Here is a 25,327-nt window from a genome sequence, read left to right as displayed (position 1 = left end):
GGCGCTCAACAGTGTAGTTTTCAGCGCCCTCGGGATTGCTGATCAATCATATTCGTCTTCCACTACAGAAGGAAGGCCTGCAACAACATAGGAAGAGAAGTATATTGAATCTTATCTGTGGCTCACCACCATCTCAGGTCGAAGTTAACAGATGAATTATTTACTCTGATATTTTACAAAAAACCTAATGTACATGATTTCTGGTCGCAGTGGAAGGAGGAAAGCATATGAGGTATTGTGGTCCGTTGCATATCTGAAAGTGTAATGTCATTCACCAGCGTGGATGACCTGCGACCCTCAAATTAGAGATAAACAGCACCTGTTAATTTTTTTCCTTTATAGGTTTGTCACCCACGATTCCCGCACAAAAAACATCTATATTACATTATGTTATACTATATTAGATTGTATTATTATCCCTTATAAGTATATCACCCACAATTCCTGAACTAACATCTGTTATTAAACGGCTAACCCGGTTCATGTTTCGTGGTGCACAATCCCCGTTACTTTCAGGAGCAACAAAAATTTGATTTTCAATATTTCATATAAATATTCACCTAATTCAAAAATTTAAAATGCAGCTATAATCTATTGATTAAGAGGTGTAATTTAATGTTGAAGTCTTCACACAGCAGGGCACGTGTTACAGATAGAAACTGTGTATATTTATTAGGAGAGCGAAACTCACGGCGCGCAAATTTCCCAGACAATATTCACACAGTATTTGAGAATGAGAAACCAAAAGAAAAATTTAGAGTAGGAATGAAAATGCTTAGAGAAGAAATAAAAACTTTGACGTTTGCCGACGACATTGTAATTCTGTCAGAGACAGCAAAGGAACTGGAAGAGCAGCTGAACGGAATGGACAGTGTCTTGGAAGGATGAACGCCAACAAAATCAAAACGAGGATAATGGAATGTAGTCGAATTAAAGTAGATTAGGTCAGGAAATGAGAGACTTAAAATAGTAAATGAATTTTGCTATTTGGTGAGCAAAATAACTGAGCACTATGGGACTTAACTGCTGAGATCATCAGTCCCCTATAACTTAGAACTAATTAAACCTAACTAACCTAAGGACTTCACACTCATCCATGCCCGAGGCAGGATTCGAACCTGCGACCGTAGTGGTAGCTCTGTTCCAGACTGTAGCGCCTAGAACCGCTCGACCACTCCGGCCGACAACTGATGATGGTCGGAGTAGAGAGAATGTAAAATGTAGACTGTCTATGGCAAGGAAAGCGTTTCTGAAGAAGAGAAATTTATTAACATCGAGTATAGATTTAAGTGTCAGAAAGTCTTTTCTGAAAGTATTTGCATAGAGTGTAGCCATGTATGGAAGTGAAAATGGACGGCAAACAGTTTAGACAGGAAGAGAATAGAAGATTTCGAAATGTGGTGCTACATAAGAGTGCTGAAGATTAGATGGGTAGATCACCTAACTAATGAGAAGGTACAGAATAGGACTGGAGACAAGAGAAATTTGTGGCACAACTTGACGAGAAGAAGTGATCGTTCGATAGGACATGTTCTGAGTCATCAAGGGATCAGCAATTAAGTACTTGAGGGAAGCGTGGAGGGTAAAAATCTTAGCGGAAGAACAAGAGATGAGTACGCTAAGCATATTCAGAAGGGTGTAGTTTGCAGTAAGTACTGGTAGATGAAGAGGCTTGCACATAATAGAGTAGCATGCAGAGCTGCATCAAACCAGTGTCAGGACTGAAGACCGCAACAACAACAAAGATTTGAGAATGAGAGCACTTAGCGATTTCCAACAAACTTTTCACATAATATCAGACCTTTACAAAACTTCTTATTGCTGACAACATCCCCCCCCCCCCCACACACACACACACGCTCACAAAAATGATGAAAGGAAAAAGAAGATTTATCTTTTGCTGCACTTCCGGTGTTCATACGGTAAAACTTCAGCATCAGACATGACGTTACAGTTTATTACTTCTTTACTACTAACTCTATTCGCACGCATTTTGCAGAGTATCCACGTCTACCACAAAATGTGCGTGCAAAATTACGGTACGACATAGTTCAGAGGATATGACGTCATAAATATTGAGGTGCATGAAAAACTAGGTTTTGCTTAAAATGGTGTGCAAGTTATCCGGACTATAATCATGCAATTTTTCACAATGGGAGTGCTTACCGTCTTCCAACACATTTTAAACATAATTCAGAACCTTTTCTAAACTTTTTGCACTTCAATGCTCAATTTCAAAATGTAACACATTTTTAAAGTAATCAGAAATTTGCAGCTGCTTTGTGCACAGGAACTCGATCAAGTGTTACTGGTTACTGTAAACTGTTACTGTAAATCTTTCATGGCGCTGGAGGATTTGCATGTGTGCCGACGCGAGTGGCCGACCGGTTCTAGGCGCTTCAGCCTGGAACCACGCGACCGCTACGGTCGCAAGTTCGAATCCTGCCTCGGGCATGGATGTGTGTGATGCCCTTAGGTTAGTTAGGGTTAAGTAGTTCCAAGTTCTAGGGGACTGATGACCTCAGATGTTAAGTCCCATTTGAACCATTTACATCCGTACACACGTTGTTACTGTGGCAATTAATTACCGTACTATTTGTGAATCTCGCGTCATCCGAAGATAAAATGCAGTCCGTTTTAGACTCCACTGACAGAACCATATGGCACGCTGGTACTATGGCGTGAGAGCTTGCACACGTAAGTGATCTACAGTACAGGAGAAAGATGTAACACCCTCAAGGAGTGTGTTCAATGGCACCAGGGTATAGTAGTTCATTCAGAGGAGTTGTACTGTTAGTGATTCATCTGTCACCATCAGCGGCGATGAGATAGCGTTCAGGAGGCATGTCTGTACATGTCTCGTATCTGCAGGCAATAGCTGTGCCGAGTTTAGAGGGGGACAGGGTATGCAATATTTTTATTAGATTACTATCAAACGACGAGTACATACTACTGTTGAAGAGGTTCATTTGAACGGTGTTGCATTGTATTCCTGCATTTGTTGGGAACAGTGTATCAGTGGGGTGTCGGTGCTTCGACAGGGGTCTGTGCACATTCCCACACCTGTAGACCAGGAGGTGGACGTTTGCATAATACACACGTACGTCAAGATGGACGCATTGTCCGAGCCACGGTGACTCACCGAACATCGTCCAGAGACGCAATCCGAGAACACGTTGCCTCTGATGTGTCATCAGCGACCGTTTGGAAACCGTCTGTTTGCAGCAGAATTGAGATCTTGTGTGCCTCTGACACCACGACGCCGCGGCATGGCTACTCTGGCGTCATGAAAGAGTTGACTGGAGAATGGTGCCCTCTGTGATGAATGAAATGAAATGTCGTGTGAAGAGGGCCTCCCGTCGGGTAGACCGTTCGCCTGGTGCAAGTCTTTCGATTTGACGCCACTTCGGCGACTTGCGCGTCGATGGGGATGAAATGATGATGATTAGGACAACACAACACCCAGTCCCTGAGCGGAGAAAATCTCCGACCCAGCCGGGAATCGAACCCGGACCCTTTGGTGAGAGTGGGTTCTATTTGCATGCGGGTGATCGATGTACACGTGTATGAGGTAGATCTGCCGAGCTGCCTATTCTGGAGCGTATTCCCCCACGACAGACAGGCCACACCCGAGGCTTTATGGGCAGTAGGGCCATCAGTTAGAACTCGTCGTGCTTCTGTAGGACAAAGCAGACAGTGGGCGCCCGGGCTACTACTATTTCTTCGACAGGAAGGTGGCATGTTCTTTACGCACGGCAATTCTCGTCCACATACGGCTACTGCGTCGCAACGTGCTCTTAGTGAGTACAAATGTCCTGGCCGTCACGATCACCAGATGTCGCGCGCCGGACGTGAGGAACCGGGAACTTGCACATTATTTAGGGCTTGCAACAGCCATTGTCGAATTGCAACAAAAGGCGCAAGATGCTCGGGAGAATCTACGGCAGAATGCCAGTCGACACCTCTATGGTGATTTGCACGCCACAACATACGCCCGCGTTGCGTCCAGAATGCCGTACAACGTGTCCAGTGTGCTCAGGAAGCGCAGTCATCAGTTTTGATTCAAAGCACTGTGCGAGTTCATTCGTCTGTTCCGGAGGCCGACTCTGCTTTCGGCCGGTCGGTGACTTGCAGGACGGCAGAATCGAGGCACACATTGTAACCTGCCCCTCACTTATCGACCTTAATGACAGTGAAAAATTACACCGCGTGTACCTAATCGAAATTTGGGAAAAGCAATCGTCATCGAAGTTAATCTGTCGGTAAAGAGGGAGAAATGGGTTACACCTAAATGAAAGGAAAAATGTAAATGAAATTGGTGGAAATTAGTTTTGAGAAAAGGGTAAAATTAATAAAGAAAGTAAATGTGCGGTCGTTACGTTAACAATTATTGGCGTTAATTAGATATTTCGGATTTGGGGAAAATTACGGTCATCCTACGGACAACTACTATAATAACAGAAAATGAAAGATTAATGCACATTTAATTAGCACTAAAAGCGTGGCAACTGAAGGTTGCAGGTGTTGTGTCAAAACTGAATTTTTGTCAGAAGTAATAAATTTCGCTACACTCTGACTTAATTTAGCAAAAGAATTAATAACACCAGAAAATTGAAAGTTAATTTAGTGACTGAAATTAATAGTGAACTTTGTTTCTGAAGAACTACGAAATTCAATAAAATAAGTTTAGTCTTGGGCTAACTCAACAATCATTTCAAAAGATACTTGAATCTATGCAATTTAGAAATAAGAGATTTAACTTTGAACTTGAATTAAATGATTCTGGACAATTAACAATAGTAAAATTTAGTACGTACCAAGCTGAGCTGCAGTCACAGGTAAGCTAAAATATGGTAACAAAACTCGCACTCTTAATTTGTGCTTGTGTAATCTAAATATTGTAGCCAGCTATGAATACTTTAACTGAACTTTGAAACTAAAGCAGTGAAGTGAAATGATATTACTTTAATGCTGGCGTTTGAATTTCAACGACACTCGGGTTCATTCCGGAAAAAGGAAGGGACGTTGCTTGGTAATGCAATTGGGAAAATGAGCAACAAAGGTTCATGCTACATTGTTGTAATTTTGTGAGGCAAATTGAACAGTTTGAAAAGCTGAGGTCTGCCATACAGTTCTAAAACTTTACGTGCTTTCAGTCTTCCTTGTTGGTTGATTGAAGGTTTGAAGCCGTCGATCGAGGAGGTGGCGACAGCCACTCATTGTCGGCCGTCGCTGTTGCACAAGCTGGATGTTGGCGCTTCTTCTTCTCGACACGGCCACCAGGCGAAACGGGCTCTGGATGTGCGCCAGCTAATGCTTCCCGTCCGCGACACCGTGTCAGAAACTATCATAGCAAGTCGAGCGCAACTACATGCTGCCAAACCCCGAAAGCGCGGCAACTCGCGGGAGCGTCACACAACACACCTGCTCCACCGCCCTGCTCCAGCCAGACTCCCCTCTGCCCGCGCTCCACGCGGCAGAGTTAACACTACCAAAGATCCTAAACACTTTGGTTCTCCACACAACCTGTCGATGTAATCGTTCGATAGCATAATTTTCGCTAGGCCACACCCAGCGTAAAAATACAAATAATATTTACAAAACAAATCAATTATACATCGACATAAATGCATATATATATATTATACAAATAGTAAAACAATTACAATACATAAAGACACCAAAGTGTCATATCTTCAGGTAACAAAATAAGGAAAAAAAATTTATAGTACAATAGATCGAAATAGGAGGATATGCATTTCCGGCGTTACAACAGCCTGCAATCTTTCTCAAACGATTTTTAAGAAACCATTCGGTGAAAAGATTTCATTTTTGCATTACTTTTAGGTTTATGTGTCAACTTCCTGATAACATGCTCATCATGTCGTTAATGGTTACGGTTACTGTGATATTTGCTCTAAAATATGACACTAAGCGAAATTCTGAAAAGCTTGCAATGAAACAAAGGATTCGCTATGATTATTGTGTTTGGTGCATATTACATAATAAGTTGCTGCATATGAAATTTAGCTAACATACTGAATTTTTCTGCAGACTTCGATGGAGCGATAAAGCCAGAATGAAATGTTCTCAATATTCCCAATGTTTCATAAAGGGTTTGAGATGGCAAATAATAGCACACAAAGAGGAGACTATTTCCTCATATGGTTATTAGGTGGAACTTCATTATCTACCATGTCATTCCACTAACTACAGGTATTTCAGATGGATGAATGTAATTTTTAAGGGTCATCAGTAGCCGGCGAAACGAGAAATTCTGAGGATTTTGGAACAACGTAAGTGGAGACATTACACGTTTATTTTTGTACCTAGCACGTGCTTTTTGATAATCTGTTGACCTTACTTTTCCTCAGTTCGTCGCTTCATAAAATGAATGAACTACTGTTTCAGAATTCTTTCGCAATTGCGCATGTACAGCATGTTAGTGTGGTGACATTGTGTAAACTGCATTGTGTTTTGGTAAAAGAAGCAAATTTTAACATGGCTCCAAGAGAAATGTAGGTTTTGTTCAAAATTTTTCACTCATGGCGTTTCTCTGTAAGTTTTACAGATGGTTGACAAGCCAGGCGAAAATAAATCCATATTTTTGTTGCATTTTCGGCGAAATTCGTTTTAGATACTAAGCAAAGCAGTGATGACAGTAGACGTCTTTGAATGGTCACCATGCAAGAGTGAGCATGCAGGTATTCCTCTTAATATACAAATAATGCAAGAGCATGCTTCAGTTTCGAGTGACACATCCCAGCGCTCAGTGTTCCCTACAGCGCCTGCCCACAGCCTCCACCACTGCCGCTCTTCCCATGCGTGCACTGCCCACTGCGCATCTACTGACCACGTTATTCTGAATGCACTTCTACTGATGCGGCTGTTTCGGCACTCTTTACTGTAACTTGTGTGTTTCATTTGGTCTCGATCTTTTATCGTATACTACATGTCACCTCACTTTTCAATAAAATCACCTTGGACTTGAGGGTGTTTAATTTTTTTCTGCCAGTGTATATAAAGTAACCATTCGCGAGTTACTGACCATGCAATAACTAGATTTATACCTTTAGCGGATCCATTTCTTTTCCCACTTGTTTGAGGTGTATCTACCAATCGTGGTAACACACATTGCTTTACTTTCGGAGTGCAAAGTTTATTGCGGTCCCTCGTTGTTATTTGTGACTGACCCCATGCCTGCAAACCACCACTACTACTAACCAAACACATCTTTATGTATGGAATGTGGCGCTGATGATATCGTTCAGCATACACCAACATTCCCCCCCCCCTCCCCCCCCCCCCCACCTTGCCGTTGGTGGGGAAACTTGCGTGCCTCAGCGATACAGATAGCCGTACCGTAGGTGCAACCACAACGGAAGGGTATCTGTTGAGAGGCCAGACAAACGTGTGGTTCCTGAAGAGGGGCAGCAGCCTTTTCAGTAGTTGCAGGGGCAACAGTCTGGATGATTGATTGATCTGGCCTTGTAACACTAACCAAAACGGCCTTGCTGTGCGGGTACTGGAAACGGCTGAAAGCAAGGGAAAACTACATCCGTAATTTTTCCCGAGGGCATGCAGCTTTACTGTATGGTTAAATGATGATGGCGTCCTCTTGGGTAAAATATTCCGGAGGTAAAATAGTCCCCCATTCGGATCTCCGGGCGGGGACTACTCGGAGGACGTCGTTATCAGAAGTATTATTATTATTATTATTATTATTATTATTATTATTACACCAACCGTTCCGCCAGTTGGAGCTTTTGCCTAAACTGTAACAGAATACCATGTCTGCCACTTCCCACATGCAGCACTGCGACTCCGTCTCACAGTTTACATTATTTGCACTGTGCAAATTCACTGACCTTGTTTTGATGCCAGCAATGTGAAAACGATATATACAGGTTGGGCCATGGAGAGAGTTATTGAGTGCAGTGTTTGACAACAGCATTTCAGTCAGAACATTAGGTACAGAGCATAGGCATCTGCAGAACTTTATCCAGGAGGGGGCAGATTTTGAAATTGCCATATTAGAAATAACTTATTCAGTGACTTCCAGGACATCTCTTAACCCAGGAGTTAAATTTGATGGGATTTACACAAAACTTACTGTGTATCAGAGGACTTTTAAGTATTCGCTCAATATGCTTTTGGAGGTACATTATTTTGGTATGTAAAATGTTAATATGTTTTAGTAACATAAAAAAGTTATTTTTAATGTGGCTGATCTGTGAATCCTCAGTTGCGAGTGTAAGTACACTACTGGCCATTAAAATTGCTAGACCAAGAAGAAATCCAGATCATAAACGGGTATTCATTGGACAAATATATTATCCTAGAACTGACATGACATTACATTTTCACGCAATCTGAGTGCATAGATCCTGAGAAATCAGTACCCGGGACAACCACCTCTGGCGGTAATAATGGCCTTGATACACCTGGGCATTGAGTCAAACACAGTTTGAATGGTTTGAACAGGTACAGCTGCCCATGCAGCTTCAGCACGATACCACAGTTCATCAAGAGTAGTGACTGGCGTATTGTGACGAGCCAGTTGCTCGACCACCATTAACCAGACGTTTTCAGTTGGTGAGAGATTTGGAGAATGTACTGGCCACGGCAGCAGTCGAACATTCTCTGTATCCAGAAAGGCCCGTACAGGACCTGCAACATGCGGTCGTGCATTATCCTGCTGAAATGTAGGGTTTCGCATTGATCGAATGAAGGGTAGAGCCACGGGTCCTAACACAACTGAAATGTAACTTTCACTGTTCAAAATGCCGTCAATGCGAACAAGAGGCGACCGAGACGTGTAACCAGTGGCACCCCGTACCATCATGCTGGGTGATACGACAGTATGGCGATGACGAACACACGCTTCCAGTGTGTGTTCACCGCGATGTCGCCAAACACGGATGCGATCATCATGATGCTGTAAACAGAACCTGGATTCATCCGAAAAAATGACGTTTTGCCATTAGTATACCCAGGGTGATCGTTGAGTACACCATCGCAGTCGCTCCTGTCTGTGATACAGCGTCAAGGGTAACCTCAGCCATGGTCTCTGAGGTGATAGTCCATGCTGCTGCAAACGTCGTCGAACTGTTCGTGCCGGCCGCGGTGGTCTCGCGGTTCTAGGCGCGCAGTCCGGAACCGTGCGACTGCTACGGTCGCAGGTTCGAATCCTGCCTCGGGCATGGATGTGTGTGATGTCCTTAGGTTAGTTAGGTTTAAGTAGTTCTAAGTTCTAGGGGACTGATGACCACAGCAGTTGAGTCCCATAGTGCTCAGAGCCATTTGAACCATTTTTGAACTGTTCGTGCAGATGGTTGTTGTCTTGCAAACGTCCCCATCTCTTGACTCAGGGATCGAGACGTGACTGCACCATCCGTTATAGACATGCAAATAAGATGCCTGTCGTCTTGACTGCTAGTGATACGAGGCCGTTGGGATCCAGCACGGCGTTCCGTATTACCCTCCTGAACCCACCGATTCCGTATTCTGCTAACAGTCATTGGATCTCGACCTACGCGAGCAGCAATGTCGCGATACGATAAACCACAATCGCGATAGGCTACAATCCGACCTTTACCAAAGTCGCAAACGTGATGGTACGCATTTCTCCTCATTACACGAGGCAACGCATCAACGTTTCACTAGGCAACGCCGGTCATCTGCTGTTTGTGTATGAGAAATCGGTTGGAGTCTTTCCTCATGTCAGCACGTTGTAGGCGTCGCTACCGGCGCCAACCTTGTGTTAATGCTCTGAAAAGGTAATCATTTGCATATCACAGCATCTTCTTCCTGTCGGTTAAATTTCGCGTCGGTAGCACGTCATCTTCGTGGTGTAGCAATTTTAATGGCCAGTAGTGTATTATTAACAAGTTTTTCCTCTCGATGGCACAATATTTAAGAGTTAATCTGAACTTTATCTGTTGAAATTGTGAGGTATCTGATTTGTTTTTGATGTTCAAGGAAAGTTGTGTGAGCTTTATATTTGAATTGGATGTGTCATATTTCATATTTGTACGCGAAACATTTTTCAAACAGTAGGTTTCGGTAATCGCCACAGAGTTTCTTACCACAAGCACTGTGATCTTTGGTTGTCAGTGGCAACGTCGTTGCAGTGAGCATTCTAAGAAAACAGCTAGAGAAATAGTCGTATGTTGTTTGTGCTGCGGAGCGGATGGAAATAGCTTGCAGAAGACAGAGATAAAGTTACAGATAATGATGAATTCTGAATCATGCTTTGGTAACAAGAAATTGGATATGTGAAGATTTTTTGAGGTAAAGTGTTGCTGCATTAAGGTTTTAAACATAGCTCCATGGTCAGCGATCGTTTCCAAAGTAAAATTAATGTCCCTCGATCGCAAAACTTAAGTCTTTTGACCTGGTTGCTACCTGTGGCTTGACATGTGTGAGCACACCATAGTGGCTTGCCTTCCATCCATTCGTTTTTAAAATTATGTAACTTAAACTTAATCGCTTGATATTTATTTTATGCGTGATACGCCAGTTTGAATGCTTTACCTCTGATGAAGGCACTCATAGTAGTGCCGAAACTAGGTCAAAAGATTTAATTTTTGCGACCGAGGGCTTTTATTATTTTAATCTTGCTTCATTGCTTGTTTGCCCGTAATTTAAGATGTGTTTGAATAACGGAAGGTTTCTGGTGGACTTTCTCTTAATTAGTTTGAATTAGGTGGTTTCATTGTTGAAACGAAATAAGTAAAGTTTTCTATTCACTAGCCTTGCACACAGAAATTTTACAGGCTGTCCCATTCGAAAGAGTCCCCACATAGAAACATTTGCTTAAACTACACTTAAAGGCTTTGCACAAAAATCAGGAAATGAAAATAAATAAACGTCATATCTTGTTCTTGGGAAAGTAAAGGTGAATCGCGAAAAGTGCTGGAAGTGACCAGTCTCGACTTGTAAACGCGATGTCGCAGATTCTCGAATATTGCTGCCAGAACCACTGATGTCAGTGCCTGGATTCCACAGATGATGTTCTCTCATAGATCTTCCAAGTTGTGTGGTTTGTTCCTATAGACCTTGCCTTTTAGGCCACCCCAGAGAAAAAAGTCAGATGGTGTTAAATAAAGTGACCTTAAGGACCACAGCCCTTTCAAAATCACTCTGAAGGGGGAAAATGATTCGATCTCAGCCATGGTCACTCGAAACGTGTGGCATGTGGCGCCATCCTGTTGGTCCCCGCCGAAGGTAAGTTCCTCATCGTCCAACTGGTACTAAAACCAACGGCAAAATTTATGCGTTTGTCTTCATCGTTGACATTCAGTTCCTAAACAACTGTAAACCTGTATGGATACATGCCGCCTTTCTTCACATCTCTGTGACATGTGCTCTGTGACATCCCACATTCCTGAGATAAACGTCAAAATGACTTCACAGGATAGGCCAACAATCGTCGTTTCATATCAGTCACTTATTCTTCCGATAATGGCGGCCGTCCTCGGCTGTGAAGATCCAACATAGTTCCACTGCTCTTGCTCACTAAATTTTGTATGCAGCTTTTAGACGGTGTATCCTGGTCTCCAAACCGTTCAACAAACATTCGCTGATATGTCTTAAAGGAACCAGTAATACAGTATTGTTTCACAAGAAACACACACTCTTCGATAGAATAGCCTTACGTTGTCACTAAAACTGAACACAGCTCCAGCCACAGCGACGCCCGGAAATATACTGTTGCGTCAAACGAGTGAAATTTGAACAGAATTGCTACACATGTTTGTGGGATCTCTTTCGAAGGGGACATCCTGTACATTTTCCCACTCCTCTACCATTTAGTAATAAATTTCATGGCAGAGAAATATTTATTATAAAACATACATTTTTAATGATGATTGTCATAGTCAGCCAATAAGTTTCAGTTCTTGCAATACATTTTTTAAAGGTTAGATTACGTTCACTCATTTAGCAAGTTCAATTTCCACCACCGTCCTCTCACGAAAGGATATCTTATTTTCTGATTATTTGTGTCAGCACAGTGCATTTTGTGGAACACGGTAAGCTTCACATCCACTTAGGTAAAATTCAGTTCCTATTTCATATACAGACAGTTTTATTTTTTCACACGGCAGTATTACATTTGTGTATGCATTATTCAGTGTATACAATTCTATCAGTCGGATTGTGTAAGTAAATTGGTAGGGCACTTTTAAAGAAACATGTTGGTGATTCATTCTTTCAACATTCAATTAGAAATTTTATGTAGCATCATTATTCTGTTAACTTTGTGTGTTGGAAGTGCAAGCTACATACTGTAGCACTGCACTGTACTGTACAATAGAACTTCAAGGAAAACCTTATTTACTATGCAGTTGAGTTTTCTAATCACTTTCGTAAAGTTAGTTAAAAACACATCGATACAGTTTAAGACAGTGTTGGCGACTGTTAGCAAATAGCGTTTCCCTTAAAATACAGTTATACAGTTTCAGACGGTGTTGGTTACTTATCAGGTAGGTTTTGCATTGTTCAGCACAACATAGATACACGAGTTATAAAGAATAGCACTTCAGGTTGCTCCAGTTCACAAAATCAAACCTAAAAAAATCACAAGCTAAATGCAGCGTTCTAACACACAAATTTCATTTCCCACTAGAAGAGAAGAAAATGAGTGTAGCATGCATACCTTGTAGAGATCGGAAAGGCGCCAAATCCTGGAAAGGACATTTTTCGGTCCTCACCTCTGCGTTCCTCTCTTCTGAAGAAGAGCTTCTGGAGAACTAACGACGTAACCCGCGCCAGTGTTTTCGCCTGGTACCTTTTTGCCGCTGGTTAAGAGCCTTTCGAGGTAGTGAGAGAGAAAAGGGAGTGGGAATCACGTTTCGGTACTGTTTTGCTATGCTTCGCCTCAGCTTTGACCACAGAATAGCTCAAAATCACCATCGCACCAAGGAAACGATATACTTTCCCTTCAACAGTATGACAAACCTAAGTTACATAGAAAAATCCAGTAGGAATGTCAACAATGTAGGAAAAGACAAATTGTTACTTACAATAAAGAAGACACGTTACGTTGCAGCTTTCGACCACAGCCTTCACCAAGAAAAGAATGACACACATCACTCATACAGACAAGCAAGCACACCTCATGCATACGTGAGTGCCAACTCCAGAATCTTGGGCTCGAATGCGACTATCACATGGGATGCAGGCAGCAATCTGGATTGGGTGGGAAAGGGAAAGGGATAGTAGTGTACCGTTGGGGAGAGAGATGAATGCTGTCTGGTGGAGTGTGCAAGGATGAGAATGCCAACAGGCGCAGTGTTAGGATGTCGTGGCGCAGGGTAGGTGTGAGGTGGGGGCAGGAGCAAAGAAGGAGAGGGCAGCAAATACACAGGGTAGGAGATGAGAATGGGACAGAGGGGGTAGAAACTGTTGAGTGGAGGGTGTGGAGACAGTATGTTACCATAGGTTGAGGCCAGGATAATTACAGGAATGGAAAACGTGTTGTAAGGATAACTCCCATATGTGGAGTTCAGAAAAGCTGGGTTTGGAGAGGAGGATCCAGATGACTTGGGTAGTGAAGCATCCATTGAAATCAAATATGTTCTGATCAACTGGCTCACAGTATGGTCTACTTTGCACTTAGCCACAGTTTGGCAACGGCTGTTCAACCTGATGGATAGTTGGTTGGCAGTAATACCAGTATAAAAAGTTGTGCAATGATTGCAGCAGAGTTGGTGAACTTGCCACATCCTCCAAAACTCCCTACCAACTCTCCACCAAATCCAGAGCCAACACAGTCCCATAACACTGTTGTGAACCTTTCCATTAAAACCTCAGCTGCACGGAAGTTTCAGTCCTATCCAAAGGCCTCACCTTTAGACCTACACCCAAATTTATCCATGCTGAACTTGTTATAGACCTACACTCTACCGATCCCTGCAATGAAAATACTTCTTTGCCGCCAATCTCTCTATCCCAAACCCCCCTTATTCCAACACTGAATTCTGCTTCTTCCAGTTCATACCACCATCGAATTGAGATCTTTCCCTCCTCCTACGTAACCACCCATGGGTAACCGTCTAGGGATTCCTTACCACAAACTTAGCCTCACTATTCTTTCTCAGGTCCCTTCGTCAGAACACCAACCTTTCAGGAGAAAGCCATACACAACATCAAAACAAATCCTGACCTGATCATCCTACCTGCAAACAAAGATTCCACCACTGTTGTTGTGAATCACAGTGACAATTTGGAAGAAACCCTCAGCCAATTATTTCTCTCCTCCACCTGTAAACTCTGTCAGAGTGATTACATCCTAGAAATGCCCCCCTAAAGCCTTAGGCTCTCCCCAGAACATCTCCCATGAATCCATTTCCGTCTTCATCTCTGTGTCACCCCACACATCCACTTCTGTATGCTCCCCAAAATTCACAAACCCAACAATCCTTGATGACCCATTGTGCCTGATTATTGTGCCCCCACTAAAATAGTTTCGGCCCTCATTGACCAAGACCTCCAACCAATTGCCCATAATCTAGCCTCCCAAGTCAAAGACACCAACCACTTCCTTCAACACCCTCACCCTCTACCTTCTGCATCCCTACTCGTCACTGTTGATACCATCTCCCTATACAGCAATATCCCTCACGCCCATGGTTTTCGCCGGCCGCAGTGGCCGTGCAGTTCTAGGCGCTGCAGTCTGGAACCGCGAGACTGCTACGGTTGCAGGTTCGAATCCTGCCTCAGGCATGGATGTGTGTGATGTCCTTAGGTTAGTTAGGTTTAACTAGTTCTAAGTTCTAGGGGACTAATGACCTCAGAAGTTGAGTCCCATAGTGCTCAGGGCCATTTTAGAGTCCATGGTTTTCCTGCTATTGGACACTACCTTCCCCAATGTCCTTCAGACTCCAGCCCCACTACCTCATTCCTCATACATGTTACTAACTTTATCCTGATCCACAACGTCTTCTCCTTTGAAGGGAAGGTATATAAACAAATCCGCAGAACAGCGAAGGGCACCAGCATGACATACTTCTATGCCAACCTTTTAATGGGCTGTCTAGAGGTGACCTTCCTAGGCTCCCAAAATGCCAAAGCGCCAGTCTGTTACGTGTTCATTGATGATATCTTCATGAACTGGACTCAGGGCCAAGCCACGCTATTGTTGTTCCTTCACAACTTTAACAGCTTCTCTCCCAACTATTTCACCTGGACGTCCTCAACCCAGCATACCACCTATACCACCTTCCTAGATGTCGACCTCTTCCTCTCTGATGGCTCCATCTGCAACCCTGTCCACATTCAAGCCACTAACCACCAACGGTACCTTCATTTTGGCAGCTGTCATCCTTTACACACTGAAAACTTCCTGTGTATCTGCAGTGACAAAAACTCCCTTTCTCAGTATGCTGTGGGTCTCACCAAGGCCTTCACAGATAGGCGCTATCCCACATCACACCCTGAATCCTCCCATAACCCGCAAGAACCAGCCACAAAGGAGTGTTCCCTTCACCGCCCAGTACAACCCCAGATTGGAACAACTGAACAACATTCTTCGTCAGGACTTTGATTACACATCTTCATGCCCTGAAATGAGGGTCTTTCTCCCTAAGATACTTCCCACCCCTCCTAAAGTGGTGTTCTGTGCCCTAGCTAAACACCACAACATTTTAGTCTATCCTTCTGCCACTTTCAGTCCCAACCCTGTCCACAAGGATCATACCCAGTGAAGACTCAGGTGCAAAATCTGCTCAATCCACCCACCTAGCACTTCCTACTCTGGTCCTGTCAGAGGTTTATCCTCCCCCCATCAGGGGCCAGGCCACCTGTGAAAACAGTCATGTCATTTACCAGCTCATCTTTTTATATTGGTGTGACTACCAACCAGCTGTCCAGCAGGTTGAACGGCCATCGCCAAACTGTGGCTAAGAGCACAGTAGACCATCCTGTGAGCCAGCTGATCAGAACACATACCACATTTGATTTCAATGGGTGCTTCGCTACCCGAGCCATGTGGATCCTTCCCTCCATCTCCAGCTTTTCTGAACTCCGCATATGGGAGTTATCCTTACAACACATTCTCCATTCCTGTAATTATCCCGGCCTCAACCTATAACAACATACTGTCCCCACAGCCTCTACCTAACAGTTTCCACCACCTCTCTCCTATCATCTCCTCCCCATTCTCATCTCCAACCCTGTTTATTTACTGCCCTCTGCCGATGGATCCGCCTGTCTTTCCCCACTCCTCTCCTTTTTTTGCTCCTTTGTCCCATCCCCCCTCCGTACCCGACAAACTCCTGACGCTGCACCTTATGGCGTTCTAGTCCAAGCATACTTCACCAGGCAGCGTTCGCCTCTCTCCCCAACTGTACACAACTATCCCTTCCCCTTCCCCACCCCGTCCAGATTGCTGCTTGTGTCCCACGTAATAGTTGCATTCTAATGCGAGATGCTGGAGCCTGTGGTCAATTGTGCATGACGTGTGCTTGCTTGTGTGGATGAATGGTGTGTGTCTCTGTTTTACTGATGAAGTCTTTGGTCGAAATCTTCATGTAGGTGTCTTTTAATTGTGTCTGTCTGCAACTTAACGCGTCTTCTTTATGGTAAGTAGCAATCTATCTTTTCCTACATAGTTGCTAAATTACATAGGAATCGCTAAAGGCATAGTGTTTCTCGTCACACTCGGCAGTGTTAAATCTGCAGTTTAGTGCATCACAAAGAGTAATTTCATTAACTGTATGAGAATTGTGCAAAGAATAAAAAGCCTGAAACTTCCTCATCATCATTATAATCATGATCATTTAAGACTGATTATGCCTTTCAGCGTTCAGTCTGGAGCATACACCCCTTATAAAATTCCTCCATGATCCCCTATTCAGTGCTAACATTGGTGCCTCTTCTGATGTTAAACCTATTACTTCAAAATCATTCTTTACCGAATCCAGGTACCTTCTCGTTGGTCTGCCCCGACTCCTCCTACCCTCTACTGCTGAACCCATGAGTCTCTTGGGCAACCTTGCTTCTCCCATGCGTGTAACATGACCCCACCATCTAAGCCTGACTGCTACATCTATAGAGTTCATTCCCAGTTTTTCTTTGATTTCCTCATTGTGGACACCCTCCTACCATTGTTCCCATCTACTAGTACCTGCAATTATCCTAGCTACTTTCATATCCGTAACCTCAACTTTATTGATAAGGTAACCTGAATCCACCCAGGTTTCGCTCCCATACAATAAAGTTGGTCGAAAGATTGAACGGTGCACAGATATGCATTAGCTTTGCTACACCTCGCTTCCAGTTCTTTCATTATGTTGCCATCCGGTGAGAATATGCATCCTAAATACTTGAAACTGTCCACCTGTTCTAACTTTGTTCCTCCTATTTGGCACTCAATACGTTTATATTTCTTTCCCACTGACATTACCGTCAACTCTAACTGCTGCCTGACTATCCATGTAAAGACCTTTAATTGCTTGCAAAAGTTTGCCTCCTATTCCATAATCTCGTAGAACAGACAATGGCTCCTCCTAGGAACCCGGCCATATACCTTTTCTAGATCTATAAAGCATAGATACAATTCCCTGTTACACTCATAACACTTCTCCATTATTTGCCGTAAGCTAAAGATCTGGTCCTGACAACCTCTAAGAGGCCTAAACCCACACTGATTTTCATCCAATTGGTCCTCAACTAATACTCGCACTTTCCTTTCAACAATACCTGAGAAGATTTTACCCACAACGCTGATTAGAGAGATACCTCTGTAGTTGTTACAATCTTTTCTGTTTCCATGTTTAAAGATTGGTGTGATTACTGCTTTTGTCCAGTCTGATGGAACCTGTCCCGACTCCCAGGCCACTTCATTTATACTGTGTAGCCATTTAAGACCTGACATTCCACTGTATTTGATGAGTTCCGACTTAATGTCATCCACCCCAGCTGCTTTATTGCACTGCAATCTATTGACCATTTTCTCCACTTCCTCAAATGTGATTCTATTTCCATCATCATTCCTATCCCATTCTACGTCGAAATCTGAAACATTACTGATCGTATTTTCACCTACATTGAGCAACTGTTCAAAATATTCCCTCCATCTGCCCAAGGCATCCACAAGATTCACCAGCAGTTTTCCTGACCTGTCCAAAATACTTGTCATTTCCTTCTTACCTCCCTTTCGAAGACTGCTAATTAAACTCGAGAATGGTTTTCCAGCAGCTTGACCCATAGTCTCCAACCTGTTTCCAAAGTCTTCCCAAGATTTCTTGTTGGATGCTGCAATTATCTGTTTGGCTTGGTTTCTTTCTTCAACGTAACTTTCTCTGTCTACCTGAGTTCTAGTATGTAGCCATTTTTGATATGCCTTCTTTTTCCTTTTACAGGCTGCCTTGACTGTGTCATTCCACCAAGCTGTTTGCTTCATCCTACTTTTTTACACACTACTGTTCCAAGACATTCTTTAGCCACTTCTAGTACTGTGTCCCTGTACCTTGTCCATTCCTTTTCCAATGACTGCAATTTACTACATTCAACCAGCTGGCACCTTTCTGAGATCACTGTTATGTACTTGTACCTGATTTCCTTATCCTGAAGTTTCTCCACTCTTATCCTCCTAAATATGGACCTGTCCTCCAGCACTTTTGGCCTCACAATCCCAATTTCACTGCAGATTAAATAATGATCAGTGTCATCAAAGAATTCCCTGAATACACGTGTGTCCCTCACAGCGTTCCTGAATTCCTAATCTGTTATTACATAGTCAATGACAGATCTGGTTCCCCTGTCTTCCCAAGTATACCGGTGAATGTTCTTGTGTTTAAAAAAGGAGTTTGTGATTACTAAGCCCATACTGGCACAGAAATCCAAGAGTTGTTTCCCGTTCCTGTTGGCCTCTATATCCTCTCCAAATTTACCCATAACCTTTTCACACCCTTCTGTTCGATTTACAATCCTGGAGTTAAAATCCCCCATGAGCAGAACACTGTCCTTGTCCTTTACTCTAACAACTACATCACTGAGTGCCTCATATAAACTACCCATCTTATCTCGATCTGTCCCTTCACTATGCGAATATAGTGACACAATCCTAATTTTCTTGTTGGACACTGTCAAATCTATCCAGATCAGTCGTTCGTTTACATACCTTATTGCAACTACGCTGGGTTCCATTTCTTTCCTGGTGTAAATCCCTACACCCCATTGTCCTATTCCTGCTTTGACTCCTGACAGGCAGACCCTGTATTCTCCCACTTCCTCTTCTTTCTCACCCCTTACTCGAATGTCACTAACAGCTAAAACGTCCAGCTCCATCTTACTTGCAGCCTTTGCCAGCTCTACCTTCTTCCCAGAGTAGCCCCCATTGATATTAATAGCTCCCCATCTCATTACCATTTGTTTGCCAAGTCGTATCTTAGAAGTCCCTGGTTTGTCAGTTGGAGGTGGGACTCCGTCACCTCTAAAGGTCCGAGGCATTTTGCTCTGATTGTTGCCAGCATCATATTTAAAGTACCAGGGAAGCAGGTTGCTAGCCTTACTTGCCCCGAGTCCCATTGGGTTTTACCCGTAACGGTTGAGGGACTAACCGGTGCATCTGGTAATCTTTGCGGTAAGAGCACAAAGGTGACCACGACTCAGAATATGTCCGAGATGCCCAGCCTTATTCCAAAGTAACTGGTATCCCGACTGTCGGGACCACTTACTGTTAAGTGTTACGAGTAGCGAGCACTAAAAGCGTTGTCGTTGTAACTGGTGCCACACGAGGAGTAAGGGCAGTGTGTTCTGTCGTAACACGAGACAACATTTCCAGTTACCGTGCGGCAAAATTTTAGTAAGATAATGCGGAACAGAGGTGCCTGACAGATGGGTTATTGTTGCTTGGTACATTAAGTTTAAACAGACAGGTAGTGTGTTGGGTCCACCGCAAAAAGAGCGGCCTTCGGTCAGTGACAAAAGTGTCGAACCTGCTCAACTGACGTCTACTAGACGCTCAGCTCGTGAGTTAGCGATTCCTAGGACTGCAGTGCGAATAATGCCACACAACAGATTGCACTTGCACGTAAGGTCCAGATAATAAACACGTCACAACCAGATAATGGAACTTGTCGAATAGCTTTTGCGACTGAGATATTCGCACGATTCGAGACCAGCAATACGAATCTTCAACGATTTAGCTTTTCACAAGAGGCTTCTTTCCACATGTGAGGTGAGAGTAAGGGGTTTGGAAAGTCTGCTCTTTGCCTTAGATGACATTAGGGATTCCCCTGAAGTGGTTGTGTGGTGCGGTTCAGTGCACAACAAAGCCATTGGCCTTTTCTTTTTTGTCCAAAATCAATAACAGCTAAACAGTTTGTCTAACCATTACTGAGGAACTTGCAACCTGCTGTGATTTTCCAACTAGATTGTGCACCACCGCATTGGGGGTTGCGTGTTAGAAATTTTCTTAAGGAAACATTTCCTGACAGTTGGTTTGGGAGTGATGGCGCACTACCTGGCCTGTAAGATAGGCAGACGTGACGCCTTCAAGGTTTACCTTACACAGGTACTAGCTTTGGACACATTGTGAAGATGCCTGATGTTACACAAGGAATGTTGTCAAACGTTTGGCGTGAAATAGAGCATCAATTAAACATTCTTCGAGCAACAAACGGCACACGTGCTGAAGTTCGTTGACATTATAACAAAAATCTCGTTCTTTATCCTTTCGTTTGTCATATACCACAAATTTGTAAGTTCCACAGTTTTTGCAAAATGAATATTGATATTTGCACAAAGCTTCAGGCACACCTTGTATATTAAAGCTATTTGGAAGATACTGTTCAGTCTTCAGTTACCCGTTTGTGTGAAGACTAAATACAGTGTCGAACGTGCACCATATTTTTCCTTGAAATTTTTACGGACGAAATGAAGTTCTTCAGATTCTTCATTTTGTTACACGATAAATTAATGAGGAAACGGGAGAGCAAAATTTTCTAAGAGCGAACAGCAGGTGGTACTCATCGCGCTGAAGGATTAACAGCCTCCAACCGTTCTTCTTGAGCGAGACTGCGAGCGATCTCAGCAGAAAATCATTAGAAGCCTACAGATCGAACTGCCTCCGTAACGTTACCTAGGAGACACTAGGTAGAACGTAGCATCACATAGCTGGTGTCTGACTAAGCAATAAGGATATTGTAACAAATTCGTCAAGCAGATGCACCGGAACTAAAGGCAGCTGACTTCGTAGGCTGGAGCCTCTCTTCGACGACATAAATACTTCACCTGCTAAGAGCACTCTATGAGTATGATCGATGGCATTCATGTCGTTGGCGCTCAATTCTCTGCTAAAGGTACGGTAACATCTTGTGCCTTAGATTGTCCTACTGTTGGTCTCACACTTGCTACCTTACGAGCTCAGCGATCCGTAGCTACCGATAATGAGGTCAGCATTCAGTACTAAAGGCAGTACGGCAGCCGGCGCTGGTGGGTAGCCAAGGGCTGTACCGACACGGCTCCTGTCCAGGGCAGTAGCTGCCCTAAAACCCCAACGTCGCACGAGTCTGACGGCCTACCATGCCGGGGAGACAGGTTCAGCATTCAGCACCACATAGCGGCATCCAACATCGCGGTCTCCTGATGGGACAACGAGGGGAATGATATGGTAGGGGACTCGGTACTCCCCGAAACGGTGTATGAGTCAAGCACGGCTGCCTACCTCGCCAGGGGGCGGCAAACCGCCGCACCAGTGTCTCATGGACTTGCACTCCCAGCTGGTGTAGAGTCCTCTGTTGGATTCACCTGATTCTTCTCCCGATTACGTAGCCACCAGCCGTCGCAGATGACACAACATCCACTTGTACTCTGAGTAATAAACGGAATAATCTTGCACACTGTTTTATTGCGTCTAACGACGGCACTTAGGTCCTTGGTCTGCATCCTGATAGAACAATAGGGGTTTCCAGCCCTGCAGTGGGAGACGCCTACAATTTTGTGTTGGTTTGCAATAGCTTCTATTTTGAAATTTATTTAATTTGTAACTTCTGCCAAACTGGATTTCAATTACCACTTATTGGTGCGTAGTAGAATAATAATGTAGCAGGCGCATCATTAAGTACATCATTGACAACATTTTCTCGATGACTACACTTATAAATATTTGTCCATAAGTACATGACTACGTGTACTGTGGAACACTTTTTCGCATCTGGAAAAACCTTAATTTCCTTGTACATTTTTTGTAACTTTCGAAAAATACTGCAGTACACAAAAAGTGGATGCTGTCATTTAAAGATGGAGTAAGAAAATACGTTAAACTTTTGTTGCTGGGGTTGCTAGATGCAAACTCTGAGATGTGCTCCATGGTACAACACTCTCCCCTACTACTACTGCTTTTTGAAACAATCTGAATAAAAGAAACAAGAACTGAAGACGGAGAAGAGGGAAACCTGACGGACAAAAAAAAAAAAAAAAAAAAAAAAAAAAATTATGAGGAAAGTGAATGACAAACTAGAGAAGATAATTAGATCGAAACTGATCCTCAGTTCTCTTAGCATTCCATGAACACAAAACGATAGCATTTACCAGTCTTAATATTTAAAATCCAATGTGCTGTTTTCATTGTAGTTCCTTTGGACACACTAGTATTGTAAGTAGGCTGTTTAGGTTTTTATGTTGGTAAGGCCATGTAGCGCTCTGAATTAAAATCACTGACCGCGCTGTGTTCAGTCTGTGGCTGGTTGGTCTTTTGTTGGAATATTCGCTTGTGTATTGTTGGGCTGAACAGCCCGTAGCCTTGGGTAGTTGGAGGTGAGCCGCCAGCAGTGGTAGATGTGGGGAGAGAGATGCCAAGAGTTTTGAGAGCGGACGATCTGGACGTGTGTCCGTCAGAAAAAGGAAATTTGTTTAATTGGATGTCACACATATAACCTCTTTTGTACGCTATGAAGGTAAATACATTGTTTGTGCTCTATCAAAATCTTTCATTTGCTAACTATGCCTATCAGTAGTGCCTTCACTAGTTAGAATCTTTTATTTAGCTGGCAGTAGTGGCGCTCGCTGTATTGCAGTAGTTGGAGTAACGAAGGTTTTTGTGAGGTAAGTGATTCATGAAAGGTATAAGTTATTGTTTGTCAGGGCCATTCTTTTGTAGGGATTGTTGAAAGTCAGACTCCGTTGCGCTAAAAATATTGTGAGTCAGTTTAGTGATGATCAGAATATGTAAAGAGAGAACTGTCTGAGTACGTTCAGTTGTGCTCAGCTGTTTGAAAACCAAATAACCTAAGAGTTTTTCGAGCACTGTCATTCTTAATTTTTCAAAGGGAGCGTTTCATTATGACTTAGTACGGCCGTATAACGCTCGAAAAAGAGGTCAACATGTGCGTGAAGATAACACCACGTAATGATCCTAGCTGTTTTGCGCCAACTCTTCAGCCAACTTAGTAGTGACTATCAGGAATTCATTGACGAATAAAAGTTTCACGAATTTAAGCTCTCGAACGTATTACCATATTGGGAAGACCCCATACAGTTCGAAAACCATCCATCCTTTATTTCATCATTCACTTTAACTGTCGCATGCACATTTAAAAAAGTTTTATAACAATATAACCACTACAGCTTCATTACCCATGATGACTTTTCTTTTAAAAGTTAAATAACAATTATATTTGCATCATATAATAGTAACGCTCGCCATTTTATAGTTCAGAAAAATATTGCTTTTGACATGGAGTATTAATATTCATACTTTGGATGTGTTATGGGTTAACGAAATGTTGTTTGTCAGTTAAATTGCGTCGCAATTTATGAAAATCATGCTTTAATGACAGCAGAAAGTTGCGTAAGTAAGTGACCTGTAATTGGTTTGTGCGATAGAACGGAACAGTTCTCATTACATTTGTGCTTTGCATTCGACTACTTCACGTGTTGCTAACGCACGCTCTTACACCAGCCAATTTGCGGTGGAATATCCAGCACCGAGGACTAAATGAGGAAAGTTTTAATTTGCCTACTTTGCACGAAGCAAAGGAATGCGAACTCAGTTAATAACCAACATTTTCCAAGCACGTTAGTTACTCCGCGAAAGTGTACACGGTGGTGATTAAACAGTAAAATGAAGCTTCACGGTGACCCGAAATTTGTCAGTGGACAGTGGGAAGAACTACAAAACTGTTAAGGTTTTCGAGACCACTTGTTGACATGTTGCCCATTGACTATTGTCTTGAGACCTTCGCCACGCGGTTTGAGGCGCCATGTCACGGATTGCGCGGACTCTCCCGCCGGAGGTTCGAATCCTCCCTCGGGCATGAGTATGTGTGTTGTTCTTAGCATGAGTTAGTTTAAGTAGTGTATAAGTCTAGGGACCGATGACCTCAGCAGTTTGGTCCCTTAGGAATTCACACACATTTGAACACATTGATCACCAGACAATAGCCAACAGGCAAACGTCAGTTAAAGAAACTGTTGGGACAATTTTAGATTCTCATGCGCGTACATCATTCTATAATTGCTCTCCGATATCACGGGGACGTCTTCCACATCTAAATCCCTTTCTTCCTCATATCATGCATTTCACGGTAGTAAAGGCTTAAAATAAACTTTGTAGTTGTGTGTATCCCACTCCTTCATCTTGGAAAGACATATGAAACTTGAAAAAAAAAAAATGAAATTAAATTTACATAATGTAAAACTTTATGTTTCACCATCTTTCACGTATCCTGTTGCATAAGTGTTGAGAAAATGTCTGCAAATTCGCGATTTTAATCTTTTTCACCATGATCCTAAGAATTTATATATCTATGTCAGTGCTGTCCCACAAGCATGGCGTTTGTACTACGGTATTCAACTCATCGTATTTCATTTCATGACTGTATTCGAGGCACTGTTCGTCGACAGCATATTTGCGTGGTTGTTTTCGTTGGGTGTTGCGCCGATGTTCCTTGTATTTGTCGTCGATTATTCTGATAGTCTGCCTGAAGTACGACATGCCACACACGCATAGAATGTTATTCATGTCCGACATTCGGCGGCTTACATCGTCTTGAATATTACAAACAATACTTTTTATCTTGGCTGAAGGGAGCGAAATACGTCGGGTGCTACGATAGGAGTAGATAAGGGACAGCATAAGGCGGGTAAGTGATATTTGGCTTTTCTTCGTCGGCATCTCTCAGTCTCAACTTCCTTCTCAGAGCTTCTTATTTTTGACTGCATAGTTCGCTGAGTTTGATGCTCTGCGTACCCATCCATTCGGAACACCAGTACTAGGTGTTGTAATTCTCTGACGTGGTTCGATGGAACTAGAAAAAGAAGATTAGCTGCCTTTCCTCCACATGTTAGTTATGAGAACACTGGACGGATCTCTGGG

Source organism: Schistocerca gregaria, chromosome 8 (assembly GCF_023897955.1).
Source record: "Schistocerca gregaria isolate iqSchGreg1 chromosome 8, iqSchGreg1.2, whole genome shotgun sequence".
NCBI classification, from domain to species: domain Eukaryota; kingdom Metazoa; phylum Arthropoda; class Insecta; order Orthoptera; family Acrididae; genus Schistocerca; species Schistocerca gregaria.
Note: the sequence above shows the minus strand (reverse complement) of the source record.